The 6,000-nt window shown below is 28.8% G+C and overlaps 1 protein-coding gene across 1 annotated transcript in view; it reads right to left on the bottom strand.

Moving 5' to 3' along the window:
• Window positions 1-3,612: 3,612 nt before the first annotated feature.
• The window catches only part of LOC114265706 (uncharacterized), a 137,051-nt gene continuing 134,663 nt past the window's right edge, over window positions 3,613-6,000 (bottom strand). Inside the window, exon 5 of the transcript XR_014357708.1 lies at window positions 3,613-3,826. The gene's annotated coding sequence lies outside the window, so the exon portion shown is untranslated. The remainder of the gene's footprint in view (window positions 3,827-6,000) is intronic.

The following is a 6,000-nucleotide window of genomic DNA, read 5'->3' as shown; positions in this document are numbered from 1 at the left end:
TAATTGTTTAGTGGATGTAGTGTTAGCAGAATAATCATCTAAATTAATTTCTAGTTTATCTAATTGTTTACCAATTGTTTTTAAACATTGATTAGTATAATTATTTTGTTCAATAACTTTTTTAATTTCAGGGTCAGTGCCAGGCAACTTAAAAGGAGAGGCTGGGACTTCAGATCCTTGATGTTCAATAATAATATTAGATAAAGGAGGATGACTAGAGCTAACAGAAGTATTTGGAGAAGTTTTCCATTTATGTTTTGTGATTGTATTAACCTTTTTGTAATAGTTGTCTAAATATTCAAATAAAGGAATTTTCATACTATATTCAATCATAAAATCATACCATTTTCTAGTAAGTTTAGATTGTTGAGTAGAATCATATTTAGCACAATAAGCATGTCTTTTAGTCCTATTTTCTTTAGATTTAAATTCGACATGTAATTTATCAAGATCAGGAGCAAAAGATTTACTAATTGTCATTAATTGAGGATTGATTGGAGGTATTACTTCGATATCAGTTTGAGTGGGAGAATTATTTGATTCACTATCTTCTTCATGGAAATGTGTATGAGTAGAATAAACAGGTTTACTAATTTGAGAGGTAGTAGAGTTATCAATGCCTTTTAATTTACTATGGGAGGGTGGACCAAGATTAATTTGACTATTTTTTCGGAATAAAGGAGTATTAAATATTTCATCTTCAGTTTCAAGATCAGTAGGTATACTAGAAGTACTATGTCTAGAAGATTGATTACGATTAAATTTAATACGGACTGAACCGTCAGTAAATTGTTGAATATCTTGGATATCTTGACTAGTGGATTGTTGTTGATTATGTTTGTAATTTTCATTAACCGTAATCCATTGATCAGGGAGAGTAATATCTTTCCATTCTATCATTTGAGGAATATTTATATTAGTATCATTGTTACTAGTTTGAATCAGTAATGTTTTGTCCTTAGGACTTTTATGTAAAGCTTGAACATTTAAATTGGTTTTAATACATTTATAATGGACACGGTAAATTAAAGCAATATTATGAGTTTTTTCTTTCATGTTAGTAAATGAACCATTTAATTGAATATTTAAAGTTAATGCATCTAATATGTGTGGATCTCTAAGACTGAGTGTGAAATTAGGAAAAGTCTACTCAATCAAGATACTTCTACTCAATCAGAACCTTTATGGGCCCACCACCTATATTGTGTTTCCATATGTATAGGCTAGCGGGTGGTACACGTGTTAACGTATACAATTTGAATAAGTAAGAATAAAAACAAATAATTTAGAAATTAATATTCTAATATGTATATGTTGCCCAAGTGATGTGAGACTTCTTAATGAAATCGAAGGTCTTGGGTTCAAACCTCTTTCAACACTTTATGTAATTTTTGTTTTTAGGATAAAAAAATATGCCACATGGCATGAGGAGAAGGCTTGGACACCAAATCTAGCATTCACTTAATAATAGTATAGATAGATAGATATGTATATCTTCTACACTTCTATTTATACTATTATTAAAAGTGAACAATTCATTTGATTTTATGAACCTCTTTCTCTCCTTTTACCATACCAAGTGGATTTCTCTTCTTGCGTCAAGTGTCAATTTCTCTATTCAAAACGGAAAAAAATTATAGTGCTAAGTGGCCTTATCTTTCTCTTCTTAAGTCAAGTGTCAATTTCTCTCTTCAAAAGGAAAAAAAATTATAGTGCCAAATGGCCTTATCTTCTTGCGTTAAGTGTCAATTTCTCTATTCAAAAGAAAAAAAAAAAAAAAAAAAATTTCTAGTGCCAAGTGGCCAAGTAGCCTTATCTTCTTTCGTCAAGTGTCATTTCTCTATTCAAAAGGGGGAAAAAAAATTATAGTTACACAAGGGGCCACAAGACCTCAACCAATGACCATTGATTGACATAATAAAGAACACTTTTCACCACTTAAATAACATAAAAAATATGTTTTAAATTTAAAATTAAAATTTATATTTTAAACACACCTATCAGGTGGGCTCACATTCTTAGTATATATAGATGCACGCAAATAGAGCTAGAAGTAGTTGAAAAAGACTATTTAAAAATCAAACTTAGAGGGAGAGAGAAATATTGTTCAAAGAATTTTGTTGCCAAGCACATTATATCCAAATAAATAGAGGCAAACCAGATTAAAAAATAAAAAATAAATTTTTGTTAAAAAAAGTTAGAGAGAGATGCAGTGGGTTGTATATAATTCGTTTTGTTTGGTTGCTGTTTCATACCATCTAAAAAGCTTGTACTCATTCATTATTCATACTATTCAATACAGAATTTCTCTTCTCTCTCTCTAATATATCATAATAGGGTATAAACCCCTAAAATTGTAGGCAGATTGACAGGTTCAGGTCAACATATAGGCAGATTGGCGAGTTCGAATCAAGCTTACCAGCTCTAGAAAATTTGTAAAAGGGGTTCGAATTTGTTTAGCTTTCGTATCCATACAAAACTTGATATATTTGATTTTTCTTATCTTTCATGTTTTGCAAATATTTTTAAAATTATAAAAATTTATAAATGGACAATTATTGTCGTCGTTCTACCCATCTTTCAACATTTTCCTTCCTCTCTCATAAGTGCAATTTGTCATGTATGTTTTCATTCTTTATGCTCCCCAACTTGTGAGTCAACCAAAAATAAATAGAAAATTCCAATGAATGTTTTGTGATATAATAGCTCTTGCCAAACTTAACTCATTAATCTATAAAGTTCACTCGCAGAAAACAGTTTACAATTAAGTTGTCGTTTGGCAAATTTTATCGTTTATTGTTTTTTTTACAAGAGACAATAAATATGTTTATGTTTATTTTCAGTAAAAACAAAAATAAAAAATATGTTTGGTATATAAATATTTTAAAATTTTATTTTGGAAACAAGTGAAAATAGAGGCTACGAGAGGTGATTGTCGACGGTTAGAGATGGTGGATAGAGGTAGTTGTTGGCAACGAGAGGTAATGGCTAGAAATTGTTATTGACCACAAGACGTGGTTGGAGATGATGACCGGTCAGCTACCTAAAGCTATAACTGAAGTGGTTTTCAATAAAAAATAGTGGTCAAAGATCGTTATCGCCTAGTTTGTGGCGATGGAAGGTAATTAGTGGTTGAGGGGGTGTTGTGATTGCACTACTACAAAATCATAAATAGATCACAGATTTTAGGTATGATGTACGTTATTTAATCACGAATTTTTTATTTTGTCAAAGAGTGATACTTGAGAGCGTGATTGTTAAGAATTATTTTTTATCACACTTTTTTACTGTCATTAAAAAGCAATTTCATCACATGTTTTGATCGTGATAATAAATATTTAGATCATAGATTTTAAGTGTGACTAATAATCAATTAAACTTGAGATTAAATTTAAATAATTCATGATTAATAATGAAATAAGATCACAATTATATATATTTGTCATCACAATTAGTGCAAGTGATAAAAAAAAAAAAGATTCAACCACAAAATATGACTACTAATTACAACGTATAAATTGTAATTAAAATCTAAACAGAACTAATATCTAAAATATAATCAATATTATTTGTACAAAAATTTCCTTTGAATCACAACATTGACCACATATGAATAACTAATAACCTCCTTCATATATTTCATAAACAAAACTCGAATTTTGGAAAAATATATACAATGAAAATTAAGGAATAAAAGGTTTTTTTTTACTGTGATTACACAATAAAAATCTCATTAAAAAATAAAAAAACGTAAGGAAAACTCAAAAGTTCTTGAATATTCAATCTTCTTTGACCATATTTTCCATCTCTCCAAGCAATTTCTAACCTGAATAATGAAAACACAAATTAGTTCAAAAGTCGCTAGAAGCATAGAAATAAACTTACTAATTTGTTCAAAATTAAAGAAAACAAAATTAGAAGAAAAAAAAAATCTAAAAAGTTTATAGGATTTATTAGAGTTTGAATTAATCAACTAGAGTTGAAATTAAATGCAGAGGTAACATCATCCGGGTAACATCAACTAGGTAGGTAAGGCAAAATATAAAATTCTTGACAAAGTGGTCTAAGAACCAAGAAGAACAGATTAAAATGGAGAGAAAGCTGAGTAATACACGATACAAAAGAGGGATACCTCGTGTTTTGTCGACATGTCAAGCATTTTCCAGTAAAAAGGGTATCACAGAATCACATTACTCTCTTAATCAAGATGTAACACGATTTAGAGTCTCTCTGGAGAACAGCCCTTGGAGTTGGGGCCAACGAAATAATTCAAACTCCATAATCCATTGAAACATCGGTATTTCGAAAAACATACCGTATCTATACCGCGTACCTACCGGCGTATAGTACTTCTACATACGTATCGGTACACAAAACACGTACCCAATTTTTTTTTATAATTTTTGACATACCCAGACATACTTATTATATACCCAAGCCAGGGGCATAGCTATGTAGGGCCCAGGGGGTCACGTTCCCCCTGGGTTTTGGGAATTTTTTTTTTTCACATAAAAAAAATATTTTAAATAAAAAAAATTTACAAAAATATTATTTAAAGTGAAATGTCAATGGCATTTTTAAAATTATGAGAATAATAATAGTTATTTTGATTGAAAATCAAGATAATATAATAAATCATATTATTATCTATGAAAATTTCAATATAATGATGATGTCTATCATTATTGACATACAAACATAATTAATTTCAATAAAGATATAAAATTTATTGAATTATTAGTTACATTTGACATGTGAAATTTTTCCTCCATGTGTAGTTTATCCTTCATGTGTTTCTTTCCATTCATAATTAAAATGACCACTATATAAATTATAATCAAGCAACACATCTTCAATTATAAAAAATAAAAAAAATAAAAAAAAAATTACAATAGACCATAATTAATATCATAATGAGTCATAACTAACTATTACTTGATATATAGTCATAACCAAAATAACAACCACAAGAAGTTATAACTAAATTATATCTAACACTAAAATATGTTATAATTAAAGACCACAAAGATCATAATTGCGACATATGTCAGACACTTTTTTTGCAGTATGTTTTATAGAATTTCTCTACTAAAATATATCTTCTATCTCAACTTAGCTTCTTTTTTAATTTTCCAATCCACCTACAAAATAGCTACTTCCCAATATTTGTATAAAATTTAATCTAAAAATTGTTTAATTTAAAATTCACATTTATCCAAATGTAACTTTTAATATTTAAGTTTCGTAATATCTCATTGTTGTTTATTATGAAAAAAAATAATAATTAATGTTATCATTAATTTGTGCCCCCTATTCACCAAATTCCTAGCTACACCACTGACCCAAGCCGTACCGTACCTCAGTTGAAACAATATTTTCTTTTACTACAGAGATAAAACTCCTTTCACTAAATTTCTTCTTTAATTTTAGTTTTATACTCAACATGATTTTAAAATTAAACTATGGTTTGTAAGTTATTTAATATATTGACATTTAATTTTGATTTATACCTTTACTTTTGGCATTAAATGTTAATTATAAGATGGATCTTAATAAATTAAACCATTTAATTAATTTTTACATTGCTCTAAATTAAAAATAAATATTTTTTTACAAGCGTACCAAGCCGTACCCGCATCCGCACCCGCACCCGCACCCGCACCCTACTGTTTTTTTTTGGATTTTGCCATATAGATGTACTCGTATTGTATCAGTACTAGTACTCGTACCCGTACTTCATAGTCCATAATATAAAAAATGGAGAAAGGGTAATTCATATATGAATTAGGGTTCGGGTTAAGGATGAAAGAGCACTAACGTAGTGCTTGGCCAATCCCAAAATAACACAAAAGCCTCAACTTCAATATACTAAAATTTCATTGCTTCAGCTGGCAATAAGAGATGATTTTGTCCCTAGTTAGTGCTTAAGTTGATGATAAAACTTAACCATTTCCATTAGATAAATAATAAATAGAACAAAAACCAAGGTTATTAAAAATC

Source organism: Camellia sinensis, unplaced genomic scaffold (genome assembly GCF_055761805.1).
Source record: "Camellia sinensis isolate YWXY unplaced genomic scaffold, ASM5576180v1 Unanchor10, whole genome shotgun sequence".
In the NCBI taxonomy this organism is placed as follows: Eukaryota; Viridiplantae; Streptophyta; class Magnoliopsida; order Ericales; family Theaceae; genus Camellia; species Camellia sinensis.
The sequence above is the reverse complement of the archived record's forward strand: the minus strand, read 5'-3'. Positions and strand labels throughout refer to the sequence as shown.